Source organism: Perna viridis, chromosome 11 (assembly GCF_037379345.1).
Source record: "Perna viridis isolate PV_CMFRI_1.1 ecotype Kerala chromosome 11, ASM3737934v1, whole genome shotgun sequence".
NCBI lineage: Eukaryota > Metazoa > Mollusca > Bivalvia > Mytilida > Mytilidae > Perna > Perna viridis.
The window spans coordinates 38857479-38877938 of record NC_142455.1 but is presented as its reverse complement, the minus strand read 5'-3'; the positions used below and the strand labels follow the sequence as shown (position 1 = coordinate 38877938).

Sequence of the window (20460 nt, the reverse complement as noted above, 5' to 3'; positions counted from 1 at the left end):
AAATAGAAAAAAAAAAGATAAATACATCTCTCCAAAACAAAATTGTTTTTTATGCCACAAGATACAGACCCTCAGAGCTGACATACAATATCTTATCACCCCCATCTGTGTATATAATCTATCAAGAGAAATTTCCAAGGGGATTGATTTTGAGGATTTAATTGTTTATAAAGCCAACTTAACTGAAGGCTGTAACAGAATGATACAATATCTGGAATTTTAAGACTCCCTTCCTCACAATCATTAATAATAACAGATCTCTTTATCTTATCTCGGTTTTCATTCCAAAGAAAATTAAAGAAAATATTTTGAATCTCCCTTAGGATTGTATCAGGGGGATTTGGAAGCACTGTTAACACCTTAACTAACAAAGGAAGAGCTTAGGTCTTGATAACAGTTATCCTTCTGATATATGTCAGTTTTCTATAGGTCCATGTGTTAGGTAGAGACTTGATGCTCTGAATTTTATCATAAAAATTGCAAATGGTTTTGTCAACCTTTGAAAATTCAAACCATATACCCAGTTATTTAAACCTTCCCGCGTTATTCCATTTTAAATCTTTGTGAGGAAAAAATTCCTCCCCACACCCCTTTCTTGAACCAATCCATATTGCTTCTGTCTTGTCAATATCAGACAAGATATTGTCAAAACAACACACTCTGAGAATTTGTCAAAGAGATATAAAGAATTTTCTAATGAAATTTCACTGTCATCCAGAATTAAAGAAGAGACGTCCGCATTTTGACTTAGTAAGAACTCAGAGTCCTCTACCATGACATCGGACACATTTTGATCATTTTAATCGTTGCACTCAGCAACTCTAAAAACCATAATAAACAGGTAAGGTGAAAGCTGGTCACCCTGGCGCACACCCTTTCTAAAGTAAAGAATTCTGACATGTGTCCATTATTCAGAAATGTACTATAAATGTCTAAATAACATGTTTTGATACACTTATTGAAAGTCGGACCAAAACCATAGAATTCCAAAGTCTCTTCAATAAAAGACCGTTCAACAGTATCAAAAACCTTCTCAAAATCCACCAGCAGTAATAACCCAGGAATGTCATCCTTGTACATGAAGTTGGCATTCTGCAAAAGTTATCGTTCTTGCTTTAGTTTCATATGACTGATTATAGAGTGGAACAAATATATAATTTTCTAAAACGTGCATATCTGAATGCAGAAATGATTACCGTTGTGTAAAACTATAGGATATGTAGACCGAAAAAAACATCGTTTGATTCTTTTGGTTTTACACCATGCATCACTTTACCATTTACAGAGTCTAAGTTGTATATTGACTGGTACTTAAATTGTAAATTGAACTGAAGAGATCATATGAGGAAGGTGAAACCTTTTAACCCCCCCCCCCCAAGAAACATTACTTCAAAGAACCTTTCTGGCCTTTCTAATACTACTGTTTACATTTTCAGAGCTTATATTCCTGGTTGTTTTCTTGTTTGGGTCAGTGATGTTATGAGAAGTGTGCAAAGAGGAAGGAGGATTCTCTATGGTATAATCTTGGTGAAAAGTATAAGGAGATATTATAGGTTCTGAAGGATATTGACCATAGTCAAATTTTGACAATGTACTTTCATTTACAACCTGGGAGATTGACACTGGGGAATTCTATGAATCACAATGAATGTAATCATGGTCAACTAGAAATTTATTGGCAGTGATATTTAAATTTCGACCACTTTCTTTAGGATTACTTGAAAAATAAGTATTATCAGCCAAATTCTTACTATATCAGCATCAGATTTTGGCTTTAACGGGATATACTTGTTTTTAGAGGGTGAATTAAAGCTCGACGGAACTTTTGATGACATTTTTTTCCACACAAAAGCTAATTTCAAACTTAACAAATTGTTCTTACCAAAATATACAACCACATATTTCAAACAGTTTTAGCGAGGGCAGACGACTAAAACAATTAAGAATGCGCATTGGCTATTGTAGAGCTTACACATTCTCCGATGTTTAAACCATAAGCAGGTGTTTTGATTTTATTTCTTTAATGATTCTATTTGTTTGTATTATTTGTGTAGGTAACCTCGCAGTTATTCCTTTAGCATAAACACCATGTCTATAAACGAACTCAAAACGGATATACGTTATTGCGCAAGTCACGGTTATTGGTTCGAAAATGTCTTCATGTCGTTTTGGCAATAGTACGGAATTATGGGTAATGGTATTTTCGTTAACGTTGGAGCGCTTTCTGTTGACTGTTTTGACAATCCATATCTTTGAAATAATATGATATGTTTTGAACTTAATCAAAAACGCTACTGAGACTGGTTCTGTTCTCAATCACATTTTTGGAAGTGTACGAAACTGAAGCTGCTATTATACAGTTTTTAAGTTCCTGAATTTACATGCACAAACCGGATATTGATGCATTTTCTGCCCATAAGTATACATGACCCAGTTGATAATACAGCCATTTACGCTCGCTTCGGGAGCGTATTAAAATCATTATGTGCAATATTTTGTTTTTTTATTTTGTACTGCATTCGTTTTAAACTTAGTATTTATGTGTGGATATGGATATTTTATGTGGTAACCTAATTTCAATATTTAAGGTATAACCCTCCAGGTAATAAAACGCATCATTGAAAAATATTAGCATAACAAAATATAGACAAAAAGAATGTCAACAGTGTGATATTCAATTACGTAAAAATTCAAAAACATAGCCTGAACGTGAACACATAAAACAGAGAAGATCTACATTGCAGCAACCGAATAAAAAAGATTGCATTTAAACACTGATAAACTGAAGCACTAGCAATAAGAACTCCCATAAAAAGGGACATCCAGAATAATTTGCATGTCCTGCACCGCCAGCGGCAACCACAAAATTGCTAATGAGTATAATCCGGTACTAATCACGCAACAATAATGAGTTCCGCGACACATGGCAAATGCTTAAAGGAATAAACATATTAGTTTGTCAAGCATAAGTTATTATATTAAGAATGCTGCTCCCATCATTAAAAAAAAAAACATAATTTCACTTGAAACATCTTTTGATATACCAGCACATTAAGCATTATTTTACCCTTACTATGCAAAGGGACGACTTATCGGCTTTGGGGATTTGTTTTGTTTTTCATAAGGTGACAATGCTAACTGCGCAATGAGCCAAAGACGAGGGAATCGAGCGGAGGATTCTTGTAAAATGAAGAAACGCTCTTTATTAAATAACATGCACTATATATCCACTATATATCCAGTAGTTGTTTGATCATTATCCACAACTTGATTCGTACTTGTTACATCATGCCTAAATAGGTGGGTATTGTATTATTACTGACATAGCACACTAATGTACAATTAAGTGCCTCTTCAATTGAAAGAGTAATCAAGTGAACCAAGGTTATAGCGGTATAATATCCTTTGAACAGCATAATCGCATGTATAACTAAGGGTTTATACCTCAATTCTGGGTCATTGGATCTGTTATTTGTTTTCGGTGCTGCATTATTATTTTCATCATGTAATCAGTTTCTTGGCACGTCTATAAATACATGTATACGAGAATGTTATATTGAATATTTTACCAGCAGTTGTGCGTTATATGTTTAGAAACTTTAATCTGCATGGATATATATATATTCATAATTTTATTTTACACTTAAATACTAGTATTCAAACGGAAATTAGCGTGCTAAAATTAAGCGCATTTTCTATTTAGTATACGTATGCAGACCTTTAGCATCAAGAAATATAGAGGTGTGAAAACAAATATTTTATCTTGTATTATTTACGGACAAACATGTGATATAGGCAGCTTGGAATTTAGACTAATAAACGTGTGCATGTGGTATGTATATGTGGTATGTATAGGAAAGAATTTTGCGTTATGATGCGAAATCATTCATCTACAACATTAACGCAGAACATCCGCTACAGACATTAAATACATATTTCTCAATACTTATACAAGTTACATTTTAACAACAGATAGCCAGACACATTGTTTTCGGTGAAAGAGGGAGTGGAATTTCTATTATCTGGCAGTACGACTAGTTTAAAGGAGGGTCTATACGACTGGTAAAGTCGTTCCCGTCCTTTCTGCAAAAATACGAAAAACCATATCATTAAATGGTCAGGCATTTGGATATCGTTATACCTAAACTTGCAAAATGAGGATATGTAAAAGTGTAGGGTGTCCGTACTTCCGTCAGTCCACACAAATTCCTTTCTTATGCTGTATACGGGATGCATCTCTCATCTGTAATATCTTCAATTATTTTTAAAATGCTTAAAACAAATCTTTGTTTCTCTTCCGACTATATATAGATATACTTAAGATATAGATTGCAAATAGTATTAAACAGTTAATACTATTATTGACTGGCATGATTTTAACTCATTTTCTTCTCTATATACATAAACTCTTTTTATAAACTATATTTTTTTATTTCATAAAAAACCGCACACACAACATACAAAAAAAAAAACAAACAAACAAACAAACAAACAAACAAACAAAAAAAAAAGGAAAGAAAAGAAAAGAAAAGTTATTTTATTTTTTTATTTTTATTATTATTATTATTATTTTTTTTTTTTTTTGTAATTAATCTATCAAACGAATATTATATAACAACATAAGTCCGTAAAATAATGATACAACATTATCATTTTATACGGTACCATGTTTATCGTTTATGTGATTCAAGTAGTTCATGTAGGTATTGTGATTTCGAGGATCGTAATGAATGCCACGTGCCGGCCGATTGTACGATATATTTTATATTAGCGTAAATACTCGTATACAATTTTCTCTGGTATAATGATGAACGCCCCATATATTTATCTAGTGTTTTCATCTGGTCCTGTGTGTACCAAGGACTCCTGAGCGGTGTTAAGATGCACCGAATAGTGATTGTGATTCTTTTTAAAAATATCTTCGGGCTGAACAGGAGTGTTTAAAAAGGCTGGCTTCAGAGGTCACCACGAACATGTTTTCAAGCTATAATCTGCACATTTTGTTCAAAATTTATGAAAGTAATATGTGTATTGCGATTTCGAGGATCGTAATAAATGTCACTTGCCAGGACCGGTTGCATGGTATATTGTATATTTGCTGAATAGCATAAATACTAGTATACAATTTTCTCTAGTATAATGATGAACGTCATATACAGGTATTTAGAATTTTTATCTGGTGCTGTGTGTACCCAGGACACCTGAGCGGTGTTAATATACACCGAAAAGTGATTCATTTTTCTTTTTAAAAATAACTTCGGAGCTGAAGAGGAGTATTTAAAAAACGGCGTGCTTCAGAGGTTACCACGAACGGGTTTTCCAGTTATAATCTGCACAGATTTTGCATAAAAGAGATACAGTGATTTTATCTTTGAATTCTTATATTAGGACTGTTTTCAGTCCTAAATTGTTAAATGTATGTTATTGACACAGTTTGAGATTCATTTAAGACTGTTCAAGATTTCTTTCAGACTATTCAAGTCTGGTAAGACTGTTCAAGACTCTTCTAGACAGGTGGAGATTTGTGAAAACTTGGTCAAGACTGGTCAAGACTGGTCAAGACAAGATAAGACAAGTCGAGACTGAGTCAAAACAAGTCGAGACACAGTCAAGACTTTTTGAGATTTGATTGGATAGGGTGAGACACAGTCGAGAAAATCCAAGTATTTTTCAGACATATTTAGAAAAATGAAGGAATGTATACCTTCTTTTACAGATGTGAATATAAAGTTAGAACTTTTGAAAGAGGGTTGGTGGTACATTTTGCAGATCCAGCCATGTAGCGTTGTTTGTGTGGATTCCTGTGGAGTTAAGGAAGACGAAGAATTTGGTAGCAGCAGAAACTGACTATAAACATTGGATGAAATACGTTTTCCAAACAAAGACAATGTTGTATTGGACTTTGTATGCTGGTACGATAATAGGTTTGTCCTGTTTAGTGGACAAAGTTTTTTTCTACATCGGGCACATTGAAAACTGATATTGACAGTCATTGACCTACATTTCAAAACTAAAGCCCTCAAGGCCTGTATCCATTCCGAAAAGGTTAAAATGTTGTTGTTTTTTTTTCCATTCTCTTGAAGAAAAACACTTTGATGTACAAATTATTCATATCTTATTGACAAATAAAGAATACGGTATACGGTAATACAATTTGAACAACACGATTGAATCGATAACTTTGTTCTTAAAATTCATACCACTAGGCTAATATCAGGGCATAGCTCAATCGGAAACGTTTCGAATCCCAAATGGTGACTTACGATTATATGAGCGATTATTAAATTAATTATTAAAATATATTTCTTTATATTTGGGGCTAAGTTCTTATTGCAAAAATATACCATATTTTGGCGTGGTGTAAATTTCAACGATATTAAACCGAAAAAAGTATGCAACAAGTTTTGCGGATATTTAATTTTGCAGATGTAAAGTGGTGCACTAAGTGTTTAGGCTCTGAGTAAATATAGTTTAAACAGACTGCTAAAAAGCGCCAAATTAAGACCCATCGAAAACTACCCGCTTTATGGTAACAAGGAAATACATACTTGCGTTTATATCAATGTTTTTATTGACTGTAGAAAGATATATAAACACTTTTGTTTTAAATTCAGCCATTAAGAAATAAAATAACAATGGATGCATTAGTGACATATATTGTATACAGAAAATTGGATGTAAATGTGTTCTTTTAAATATGTTTCATGTAATATTTTTTTTTATATTTGCCACCAACATGACAAACGAGGTGGTACTTAAGTGCATTGGATACATTTCAATTCACCCCATCAACTTATAAAGAATACTTCAAATAAAATCCACAATTCTAAACCAGATATTTAACAGATCGTAATAAAGTTAAAGGAACATGATATCATCAGACTTTGGACAAACGGATAAAAGAAACACACGATGACAACAACAAAGAAGAACTATCATATTTTAAATAACAAAGGGTGGAACATATCAGATAAAATTCAGTGTCAGTGTTCAGAACTACAGATATCTCCTGAGGTAACGTTATAGGGGTATTTTATAATCAAACAACGGATACACTCTGTTACAGGAGCTTTTAGAGATTATATCGTTTCCCACATGATATAAACTTGGTATATCTTTTAATCAATGTTCACTTTTACGGATCAGTATTGTCGTTTTAATCTTTTGATTTGTTTAACCAAGCAATCAAATTATGTCTCTCTCCCCGAGGTTATCAAAGCAATATGAAACTTATTACAGCTTTTTAAGATGTTTAAGGATCTTCAATTACCTGAGTTCCAAATTATCAATACAAAGAATTAAAATACTCTTGGTGACAGAAGACATTTCCTATAGTCTCTGTAATTATCTGTGTTATCAGAGTATGTAAATAATCATCATATTATACCATCTTCAAATAATGAAAGAAAAAATATTGAAATCTTATGATAATCCTACTAAAACCGTCTTGAACATTTTTTTTTCAAACACCTTGATGAACTTCAATTATTATAGTTTTGGTTCATCAGAGTCTTAAGGCAGTAATTATGAAATCCTTATGCAATCAAACAATTTCACCCGTTAGTTCAATTATATTTATTTATTTTGCTTTCTTTTGTTTATTCCTGTCTGTCTGGGAAAAGTAGTATAGCTTTTTAAGCACATCGATCTCGAAATACTTTGAAATAAGTATAAGGATTAGCCTTACAAATGAAGTTACTTCAGCATTTTTAAGAAAATAAAGAAAATAATGCGAATACGTATCATGAAGTATGCATGTACTTAAGGTGAGCTAGAGAAAATAGTCTATTGAATATAATGAACTTTGATTTGAGTCAGACAACATACAAAAAAGTATTACTGGCCACACACTAAATTCGTGCAAATATATCTGTTAAATTAATTTCTCAGAGTGAAGTGTATTAGAGACTTCAAAATCCTTGAAATGGTTGACATAAAGATGAATAAAATAAAACATTCTCATTTACCCAAAATAATTATTTTAGGTGCAAAACAAGTGCCAGTTTCAAGCATTATTTTGGTGTTCCGAAGGACATTTAGGCATTACCTCCACAAGTACTTTGGTTAAAGTCTTAAAAGGCCATTTCGGTCTGGACAAAATTTGTTTTATGTTTTATATTAATTCAGTCGTTCAGTATCTACATGTAAGATACCTGCTGTGCGTGACCATTTAAGCTTTGTTCAGTCTAATTTAGGGGGTTCAGTCTTTCATGTAGTACGTTGGCTTTAATAACCCACCTTGCGACCTCAACCTATCCCCAACCCTCACTCATCGACTAAAATATGATTTTTTGCTGTCCTTATGTCACCCATTTACGAACCTTTTTGTTGCCAAAAAATAAATAAAGCATTCTTTTTTTTCAAATCGTAAGGGTTACTGCATCTTTCTGGATACAATTGTAAAGATGAGACATCGAGTTGCATAATGTTATTTATGTTAATTATGGTTCTTCATATATGCTGTACCAGGAAAACTTAGACCGTCGAGCAATTGAGTCAAAAACACGAAAAAAAAACATGTGATTGACATAAAAGCCTTTCATATAGGCTATCATAATATAAGAGGACGATAAGTTCATATTTGTAGACACAAATATACATATTCTACAAATGTTAGAAAGATTACACATGAATTGAAAATATGTGTATGCCTTTACACTTTATCGTTTTACGTTATTAAATCATTTCGTACGGTATAATTTTGTATAATACCGATATCTTTGTAATAAGTTTCAGTATGTTGTTTGTAAACGTACATTCATTTGTGTGTGTGTGTGTGTGTGTGGGAGGGGGGGGGGGGGCTTTAATGAACTGTCTTAAATAAGCAAATGAGATCGTAACTATACTTAGGGCAATATTCTGAATAGCATGATATAGTAATAAGCATTGATAAAAGCAAAATTAATATTTTTAGTGGACTCCGAACGGTTCTCAATGTTTTCCATGTCCGGTTTTTGCCCCTATATTTTATTCTTTTGATTTCCTCTAGAATCTTGGTTCCCCTGACTACTCTTCTAGTAAACACGTGTAACTTGTGATGTACCTTTTTTTTAGTTTGGATTAATACATGGTTTTAATAGGACTAGTGATTGAATGTTCAATAATTTATATTCTGCATAGAAAATAGGCATGAATAAAAATTTATTCAATGGAGAGGACTAAATGAAACCCTTTGCAACAACATATGTATCATCATGTCCTGCTAAAAGATAAAAAAAACAAATATATTAAAGTAAGCGAGTGGTGTCTTAGGCGACTGGTTAGACGTGAGCGAAGTATTGAGATTGGTTGGCATACCGACGGACAGAACATTCTTAATGAAGAAAAAATCAAAATACCTATCAAATGATTGTACAGTTATTTGATGCCAGAACTGCACAGATTTTGCCAATGCTCCGAAAAAAATCTCATAGGCGTTAGAATGGAATGGATGTAAGATCAAATTCAAGCCAAGACAAAATTAAGTTTTGAAAGTAAAGGGAAAATATTGAGCCAAAAATTGAGACAGTAAGATCAAAGAATAAACTGAAACGTGACGCAAGCACACAACAAGTAAAAGATCGACCCGGCTCAAATTCAAAACATATAAGTATGGACCAGGAGCAAAGGAAGTGCATCTTCCCTCTTTCTCCAACGGAGTAATTTCATGTCATGTCCATACGATGTCAAAGAAATCCGTGAAAACTTAATCTGCTGTCGAATTGAATGTTAAAACTTCATCAGTTGGTAAGATGCTTAAGATTATGGCAACAATGAAAATTGAAAATTGATTAATATAAGCTTATTGTTTAGCAGTTCTGTGCCATGGGAAATGGACCACCGTCTTCACTGTAAAAAAATAACAAAAAGTTGTTACTCTTTTTTTCAATGTTTGTTTATCTGTTGTCTGTCATCGTTGTATTAGTGGTCAAAATGTGTCCATACCAAATGAATAAAGTTTATTGAGTCTTTTTCTTAACAATATTGTTTTCGTTAATTAACAAAAACCTTGAAATCTCAGGGTTGACATTAGTTTAGAAATTTTCAGTTATAATTTCTGATAGGCATCTATTTCAGGTTTTCTTTACAATCACAAAAAATGTTTCTATGACAAAAAAAATACGAATTAGAATGATGTCTGACAAAACATTTTGTCAGCAGAAAATATTTGGAGTGATTAACTGGCTGTCTGAATTTGTGGTGATCACAAAAACTGTGTTCTGTACACAACCTATTACCGATCGATTTCATAGCATTTTTTTTCGATTGATCATGTTTCTGTAATATAATTGTGTGTACAATGAATTAAAAAAAAGTTCTTACTTTGAAAGAATACTCAAGGAAACCAAGGTTATAGCGGTAATCAAAAGAATGTAATCCAGAGACATGGAAAACAGACATACACAACAAAGAACATGAAGTGACTAAAACTATACATACAAAGTAACAAAAGCAAATGAGCAACTCAGACGCCAATGAAAATTAGCAGCATGGACCAGGTCCACCAAAAGAATAAGCGTCCTCTACTTTTCTAGAAACACCCGCGGAGTTGCCTGAAAGAGGAGAGGACGTTGAGTAAATCAGTTTCATGGCGCAGATGGATACGAAAAAAAAAAACAAATGATGAAGCAAAATGCCAGTAGGACTAGAGAAATTTTTGAAACCTAGTTCTTTTATTTCTTTTTCTTTTATTGTTCTTTCTGGGCAAAAGAATGGTAACCACACTTAACCACTAAAATTTGCCCCATTGTGAAAGAAAATATTCGTTTATTACATATACTAACATCACACAATGTCTATCTGGAAAATCCTATTTAGAAACTTTAAATCGGTTATCAAATCCTCATGGCGACTGTAAAACTTCGGCCATAATGATATTTACTAATTACTAATTAGGGGTTATATCAGTAGGTTTGTAATGAAGTGATTTCTCGTTTGCCACTCAGAGTTGTTGTTGTTGTTGTTGTTGTTCGTCCGTCTGTTTGAAATCATACGCAATATGGACAATTATATATATTTAAATGATTGTATTTGTATTATTGTATAAGGGATGTTTTTTGGAATGTCTTTATAACGGTTAAGACACATTTTGTTTTCATTGTTCTTAACTTGTAATGATTAGTCCAAAGCATTTCTCAAATTTACAGATTTATTTACTCGTACACAACATTTTTCTTTATTGTCAGAAGTAATTATTAAGGAAAATATAGACTTCCGTGCAAATGCAAAGATTTCTTAAGCAATCACCGTTAGGAGGCCCTCAACTTCGATACAGTAATGTTTACAGATTACAGGACATACCTAAAAAGGGATATAAAATTCTAACAAGTTGGGCAGTTACATGTAAACCGAAAGCTTCTGTCTTCAAATTGATTTTTTTTTTGTTTTAATTATTCCAGTTGTTGTCATTAGACCACTGTGCGCCACCAGCTCCAAGGTAGACAGAAACACTTGTGGCCCTCACCTGTATTTTCAGAGGTAACAATTATACTACTATCTAGCGTGGCGTAACCAATATGAACTAAGACCCCAATTTTATGCTGAAAGACCTTCTTTATACTTTTGCACTTAGTGGTATTTTTGGTTTACATTATCAACATTTAATGTTGTATATTATATAGTGGCTGCTTGAAACACTTCCGGTTAACGGGGGAAAAAGTCGCTAAAATATACAGGTCTGATGTGAAAACCGACAATTTTGGAGCTCTGTGGATCGTTATCCGAGTATTGATCTGTAATGTTTTAGATTTTTTGTATTTTGAATATAAAAATACAAATTATATCTAAATTGGAAATTGATGAAAATAAAATTAATGTCAATCGAATGTGAAATAAAATTCAAATGAATATCAAACGAATGTCGAATAAGTAACCAACTTCACACTGCTGAAAATAAGCACTTTGATATACAAATCAATCGTCTCTATCTATGTGATAACACTGTTATCTATGGGTCCACGGGCCTTTTTCTATGTGATACTACCGGGTGTTCAGCAATATGACTTTTTAATCATAAAACAGTACATTACATGTACGAAAACTTATATTTTATACATAATTGATATTCAATAGTCAATTATTTAACAATTACGCTTTTTTTTTTTGTTTGTTGTTTTTTTTTTTTTTGGTAAATAGACCTCTTCGTTCATTGAAGACCCATAAGTGGCCTTGAACTGACATTTTTCATCTCAGTTGGGTAGTTTTGATATATTTTTTTCTACGTATTCAGTGCACGGGTGGGTTTTGCTGACACACTATGATCTTATCAACTGTAGATATGATATATACTGATTTGTTTTTAACACTGATGTAGATATTTTTGAGAGTTTTTTTTTTTTGAAAAGTTTGAAACATTTTTACCCCAAATATCAATGAGAAAACTCCCGTAATTAATTCATTACACTAAGTATTGAAGAATTAACCACACATGTAGCAATATGGGTTGTTAATTAAGTAATATCAATAATACAGTCCCGTAAAACTATCTTCTTGTAGTACATTTTTTGTTTTCGGATTAGCTCTAATTAAAGAAGAAATATCAACATTGAACAACAGCAAAACAGTAAGACCTGCAATTTTCTTTAATTTGTTCACTTATTCATAAAAAGTAATAAATTCATATATTATTTAGTAAGATTCGTTGTGTATTCGCTATGAAATCGTTCAATTTGTTTCCTATCAGTTGTCAATACGTCTAGATCGTTAGCGGTTCGTATACATAACGTTTTGGTTCGGCCTGCAAACACCTTTGTACTTGTTCTTCGTGCGTTAAAATATTTTTCTGAATGCGATTTACTCTTAGCACATTCTTTTTAATTCGTTCAAACCATCAACTTTATATCTGACAGGTGATTGACATATATCTTGTATGTTTTTTGTTTATTCATTTGCAGACCGTTATAGAGTAAGAGACCCTTTATCAAAATCGATACGATAAATACACGTAACTTCTATGATGATTTGACCTATTCCTTCAGTTTCATGGAGCTGACTTTATAGCTGATCTGATTTGAAGAAACAATATAGTTTAACTAGATCCTTGAACATGAGTTTGCGTTACATAGGTGAAGTATTATCTTTAAACAATCCTAAATTCGGGGATTTGATATATTGCATCTGCCCCAAAGAGCTTGATATATAAGATACTACAGCCTTATATCTTGACGTACACTTTACGACAATCGTGACTTTCAATTCAGAATTGTCAACTTTCCTTTCATATGTGGCAACATCCCGTCAGCACCTGTGTATGCAGCATATCAAAACTTTTAGGTTATCTCAGAGCTTGCCGTAACCATGCAGATTTTTTTAATCGCGTTAAAATTCTAATACCTAAGCTTCATGACAGGGCTTTATTGCTACAAGATTGAAATCATTACAACGGAAGTTTTATGGTCGTCATCGTGAACTCGTTGACCGTTAGGTGTATTCATCTGCGCCTTGAAAACTGACTTGTTCAACGTGTCATTGTTTCCCTTTCCTCTTTCGACTACCCAGGACTTGACTTTTTATGAGCAACTGGGTAGGTGTTTCTAGAAAATCAGAAGACGCTTACCCACACCGTTGCACCTGATCCATGCTCTCAGGTTTGAGTCCGAGTTGCTAATTTGCTTTTGTTACTTTGTATATATGATTTTAGTTACTTTATGTATGTCTGTTTCCCATGTCTGGTCTTTGTCCCTGGGTTGCATTCTTTTGATTACCGGATTACCGCTATAACCTTGGTTCCCTATATTATTCTTTGATACCGAGTTTGACCAATATGTCTACTAGACAACTACAAATAAAAACATGGGTTGTGGTTTTCCATGAAAGAAAACGCAATCAAAAGCATTGAATCCCCATTCACCGATAGTTATTTTCAATCTGATCCCGAGCATGGAGTTTCCATTTTGTTAATATCACACTAATGTTTGTGCTGCATTTAGCTTAATTGCGAGAATATCAATACTTTACAAATTCTTTACAAACAATGACATATGAACAAATGCATATGATTTGTCATGGCCTTCTTTGACATTAATAACTCCTAAAGATAAATAAGGTTTATATCCTACAAAGCTTTAGGCCCAAATGCATATTTATTAACGGAATAGAGGTTACTCATTCATTTTACTTTCCAGTTTGTTGTTAGTTATGCATTTCGCCATGTTTTTTATTTCATCTTAGTATCTTGACTTTCAAATTGATCCCGTTTTGATTAAAGTTACATTTGATCCTTTATCCGTAGCATTTCATTGCTTACATTTCGGATATTCTTCATTGTATTTCAACTGAAGATTTGGAAATATGTGAGTCTCTAACCAAGCGTGTTTAAGGAGACAGTTTTTTTTTTTTTTTTTTTGTTTTTTTTTATCTTAATATAATAACAATTCAGAAGGAATAATTCTTCATCAATGCAAATATTTAAATTTATTGAAAAGATAATATACCGTTGGTCAAAGTGCAAATAACACTTTATAGATTATCCACGTCTTTTCAATTCAGTTCAATTGTTTCAGTTCAACTTATATATGAAAACGTTCGGTCTGCACATTGTATTTGTTAATGTTGCATAATGCCCTTAACTTGATTGAATGTTCATTTATTCATCTTTTTTTTTCTATGTGTAATGTAAGTCATTTAAGTACTAATCACATTGATACTCCCGGACGTTCATCTATATGACACTTTAACCAACACAAAAACGGTACATTACATGTACAATAACTCTCGCACTAAACGCTTTAGATCAGAGCCTCAAAGATTTTTAAATCTTCAGTTTATCGCCATAAATGTAGGTAAACGATTGGTAAGCATAAAAGGTCTATCTTAACAGTCCAAAGCAGAACAAATGATTTAAAAGTCAAGAGACAAATAATGAGAAATAAATATAGGAAGTAATATACTGCAACGTGCAGACATCACTCTAAATTGAATGAGGATTTTCTGCCCCGTTTACAATAATATTGGAACACAATGGGAGCGTTTTTAAGGAGTAGTTCATGTGCAGGGCGACCTTGACACATTACTTTAATTTGTTCCTGTAGTGGAAAAAGCCACACTTCAACTGTCGTAAAATTATTGGGTCGGCTATAAATGTAAAGAAGTGATATTCACGAGATTCGGTAAGCCTGATTTTCAGTGTAGCCCATCACATTCGTGTACCATCAGACAGATCAAAATTCCTGGCAAAAGGAAAAACTGGATGTAATCATTAGAGAATGGCAAATCGATTGTATCAACCGTATTTCTACATATACACAATAACCTATGGCGATACTCCTTCAATTTCAGTATTTGTTTTGACAATTGATACAATAAATACATTGAAGGACACACAAAACTTATAAAATCATTTTTCATTGTGATCAAACTCTTTATATAAAATTATAATGGAACTGCTGTGTCGGTTTTAAAGACTGTTCCATACCTCCGTATAACTGACCAAATCTGAGGATTGCCCCCACTTTTTTATACGGTCTAGGTTGTTTTATGTTGTTTGGTTTTGCCGGTTTTATTTTTTGTTATTGATAATTTGTTTGTTATTTCTGTGGTTTTTGGTTTGTTAGTTTAAGGTTTATTTTTTGTTCTGTAATGGTTTTGTTGAGTTTGTTTAATTTAAGATATTCTGTGTATATTATTCTCAGTTTTTAGTCTGAAAACGCAGGATGCAGTGAATGCATAAAAGAGAGAACAACTCCATGGGGAAGGATAAATGTCAGCTCAAAGCCACCTATTCGTCGTTAGTGAATGAGGAGCAAACTTTCAAACCATGGGTTATATTGCAGCTAGCCCAAGACAACAATATACATGGGTAGAGCAAACGGTTGCCCCTATCGACTCCAGCAACATAAAAGTAAACTGACACTGAAAACGAAGCAATATGTACAGTGCCCCTGAAATTCCTGACTTGGGGCAGGCTCAATAAATGCGGCGGGCTTAAAGTACTTTAGCATGATCACAATCCTCCCCATTTCACGTATTAATGACTTTAACGTGATATTCTACAATTACATTTAGCTCTTTGCAACTGGAAAAATAAATATCCAGAAAAATGTAACTATTAACTAAAATAAGCCTAACTGAGGGGAAGAACCAATAGTAAAACCATGGGAACAATGAAGTTAGTAATCGTGGTTTCCCCGATTTCTGCTTAGAAAAAAAAACATTGTTTGACTTTATTCATAAAAAAAGATGCATTATTCCGATGACTGCTAAACATCTAGAAATGTCGTCTTTATATCTGCAAATAAAAAAAAAAAAAACACTTAAGATATGAAATCCATTTAATAATTGGTTCAAACATATACAGGTAATTGCAATTAGTAAAAATATGCATGCATTTAAAAATTGCTTGTATTATCAGTACTTTTATTTAAACAAATAAGGTGGAAAATAATCAAAGTTACAATACCAACTTCTTAACACTTGTATCTTCTACGCAATGTACTCATATCGTAATATATTTGAGACAACTTTCAAGACGGTTGTGGGAATATTTAGATTTTTATTTTGGTATGATACAGATAAAAAATATACAACAAAATTTCGTTTCAACGTTTATTATATCTTAAAGAAATATTTAGACGATTTACTGGAAGGAATAACGCAAAGTTTACAAATAACGAACAACGACAATGAACAAACAAAAAAATTCAAAGGAAATATGGCGATGTAATGTATGTATACTATCTAAACAAAGACATCAAACATGATGTTCGTGTTGTCTTGGTCTTAAAATACTACGAATGATAAAATATAATTATCGTATTATTTAAAAAGAATTAAGTCTCTTCTTAAATGTAAAAATGTCCATGAGATATTAATCAAGAGTCTGACGTAAATAAAATGAATGTAATCTAGGGACAAAGACCAGACATGGAAAACAGACAGACACAACGAAAACATTATATAACGAAAATAATACATACAAAGTAACAAAAGTAAATGGGCAACTCGGACTTCATACATAAAAACAGGAAGCATGCACCAGGTCCACCGGTATGATAAGCGTCCTCTGCTTTTTAGTAACACCCACCGAATTGCTCATAAAAAGTCAAGTCTACAGTAGACAAAAGAGGAAGGAAAACTGTAACAAGTTGAATAAATCATTGTTCGTGGAGTAGATGGATACACTTATTAAATGTCAATATATTTACAAAATGATGATCATGGTGTCATCCAGATCTAAAATTATATTTTAAGATATGAAATTCAAATAAAAAAGTGCAAATTAGACAAAGCCCATGTGGTTGATATATCCGCAAAAATTTTAAAAGGTAAAAGGTCAAACTTAAACCCAGTGGTTATACATAAAGTTACCATGTTATTACATCCAGGTCCTAAATTTTACGCCATACAAAGTTTTAAACGTAAATTAGATAGTGATAGGGTTGTATGTGTTTTTTTACAAGTTGATATCGACAAAGGACAAGTTAAAGAAAAGGCTTATGAAATTGCGAACTTTTAACTGTAAGCTCTTAGTTTAAATAGAAATTTGTCTCCAACCTTGTCCTAAAATGGTTGCCAAGAATTAAATAAATATTCAGAAATATATGTTGCAATAACAGCCGCATGTTGTTAGTACAAAAATAAAGAACAAATATGATTAATTTTTGTAAGGCTTACCTTAGCATTGTTAAGATGGTAAACATTTATATTTCTCTATCATCTTCATTGTGATATTGATCGAGTAACAACACTTGACACATGCAAAACAAAAATGCAGTATACGATAGTTTCTGCTGGACAGCTTCGAGGCATGCACATTAAATCTTTCTCAATTGATAAATTACTAAATTAAACTTCTTGTCCAGACATTCAACATTGCGATTTCTGGCTTCACCTCCGTAAGGAATTTCATGAATGCGTATTCATTTAGGCCCATCACGATGTAGAAGGAATTACTAAACCCAATTTGAACACAATAACACCTTTTTTTTTCATTTTTGTGGATTTTGTTTTATTCTACACTTTTACTATTAACAGCGCTGTCGTTATTTTCGGTCGCGTGTCTTCTTGTCATCTTTGTTTTCCCTAATAAATGACAAATCTGCAATAAAGATAAATTTATGACATATTCGGAATCGAATAAGAGCAAAGAACTCCATAACATAGACTAATTTCGTACATACTATATACAGTTGGCACATTTCTCACCACTCTTCGATTCTGTGAGAGTTCGCTCTCATTGAAAAGTTCTAAACAGTCAGAAACTGTTCTAAATCGCGACACACCTTGCCAGCATCTGTCGGGGGTTTAAATAAACTATGTCGTAATCTATCATGGGTCTTGAAACTCTCTAATTAGAAACTGTTATGTTTGACATCAATCTGTCAATCTGTATAACATCACCTAGCCAGTAATATTCAACTTCTAAATTGCGTTGATTAGAATAGTTTCTGACATATTTTCAAAGGGTATGGTGAGAAGGAAGCTTTGTTATATTTTAACTTATTCTATTTAGCTGATACCCTATTTTTCAATTAATGTACAACATCCAGTACCAACAGACAATATTGGTACGACCCTTGCCATATCTACCGTACCAGGCGCTACGTCACTTGAAAGTGTTCGCACTCATATATTTGCAAAAAATGTCAAATTAAAATAATTCTGACTGAAATATATTTGTCACAGTCATCCAAATGATAGTAAGATTTAAAACAAATACATTGTATACAACAATTTAAGATCCTTATTGAAATCATAAGTGCTCGCACTCAAAGATTCTGCAAACACATATCCATAAATTTTCTATAGTGATTATTCAATCTTGTAGAAACATAACCCTCTTACAGAGCCCTAAATGTAAGACGCCTCCTCAAAATTTGACAATCACTTAAGGTCGGAATATACAGAATTCTTGAACATTTGTTTGTCTGATAACAAAAATGTAACTGTATGCTAGAGTGATTGCAAATTATCCAGAAGTTTATTCGAAAAGTTCGTATGAAAAGTTCGACAGAATGATACATCAACTCGTGATATCACAATATATTTATGTCAAAAGTTTCAACGATTCCCTGTATTTTGAAAAAAAAAATCAATATCAAAATATAAATAAACGAACAATAGCACACGATCATACTGCATTTGAATAGGAAAACAAGTAATAGAAAATAATTTAGGCAGTAACTAAGGCTTATTCGAAAAGGATAAAATTATGACCGTTTTCCTTTCCTCTTTTGTCTACCCCGGATTTGACTTTTTATGAGTAAATCGGTGGGTATTCCTAGGAAAGCAGAGGACGCTTACCCTACCGGTGCACCTAGTCCATGCTCTCAGTTTTTAGTGGAGTCCGATTTGCTCATTTGCTTTTGTACTTTTTGTTTGATTTTAGTTACTTTATGTTCTTTATTGTGTATTTCTGTTTTCCATGTCTGGTCCATGGATTACATTATTTTGATTACTGCTATAACCTTGGTTCCCATGATTACTCTTTCGAGAGAAACGATGATATTTTTTATTCATTGTAAATTAAAAAAAAACGCTCAGAAAACGTCTTAACTCTCTGTCTCCCGTTTGCGGTGTTTGAAATCCAACTGTTGAAGTCAAAATGGGAAAGCAAGAACTTTACGACTTCTTGTATATTTATGTGTATACATTTTCCATAAAACTCGAATTCCTGTTGATGATAGAACAATCGGCCGACCAGAATTAATACCGTATACCATAAGACTTTCATATGGAAAGGACACAATTCACTCATTTACACATAAGAAGCTATCTATCGTTCGATAGATGATTTAATTTTCAACATTATACATTGAAAACTATTTTTCAAGAACGAAAAATGTGAAACATGTTACCCCAATTCCTAGAAAATTAGCCTCAGTATCAAACATAATTCTCATTCACAGAATACCGACACCGTAAAACTCACATTTCCTTTATTAATAATAAAGAAATTGACGTACTATATTCAATAAATTAAGACGCTTAGATTTTTTTTTTTTTTTTTTTTTTTTTTTTTTTTTTTTTTTTTTTTGGGGGGGGGGGTACATCGACAATAAAATCGTAAAAAGTGGAATTTTCAGAATTTCTTAATTTCTTCTATACCACTTTATTTCCATTTCTTTTTTTAAAGAAAATCATAGATCACGTTTGTGTGAATAAATTGCATTAATATTTTGTCTTAGCTTCAAAATGAGCCCAGAGAAAAGATACTTTTCCTAATCAAGTTAGGTGACAAATTGCCACCTCTACCCATGGAAAAAAATACCTCAACATGAACTAAAATGTTAATTTTCGGCATATTAACTGTGTAGAATAGACATGTTGGGTACTTCTATTTTAACTCTCGTTATATCCAACATACCCTCTGATTTCAAGCGCTTATTCTTTTTTAGTTTCAATATGACAATAATAAGTTTATTATAAAAAGGGAAATTTCCGGTATTTCTTATTTTCGCCCATTTCACTTATAGTTGGCAATTTTTTTTCCGAAAACGGTACTTAAAACAAGGTTTCGTATATATGAATACAATTATATAGTGT

General features: G+C 32.5%; 1 long non-coding RNA gene across 1 annotated transcript; it reads right to left on the bottom strand.

Moving 5' to 3' along the window:
• Window positions 1–13319: 13319 nt before the first annotated feature.
• On the bottom strand, window positions 13320–18703 carry LOC148604008 (uncharacterized). Its single transcript, XR_015916657.1, has 3 exons — window positions 17590–18703; window positions 16893–17023; window positions 13320–16204 (listed from the first exon to the last, which is right to left on the bottom strand). It is a non-coding gene; the product is annotated as an uncharacterized LOC148604008 (long non-coding RNA).
• Window positions 18704–20460: the final 1757 nt, after the last annotated feature.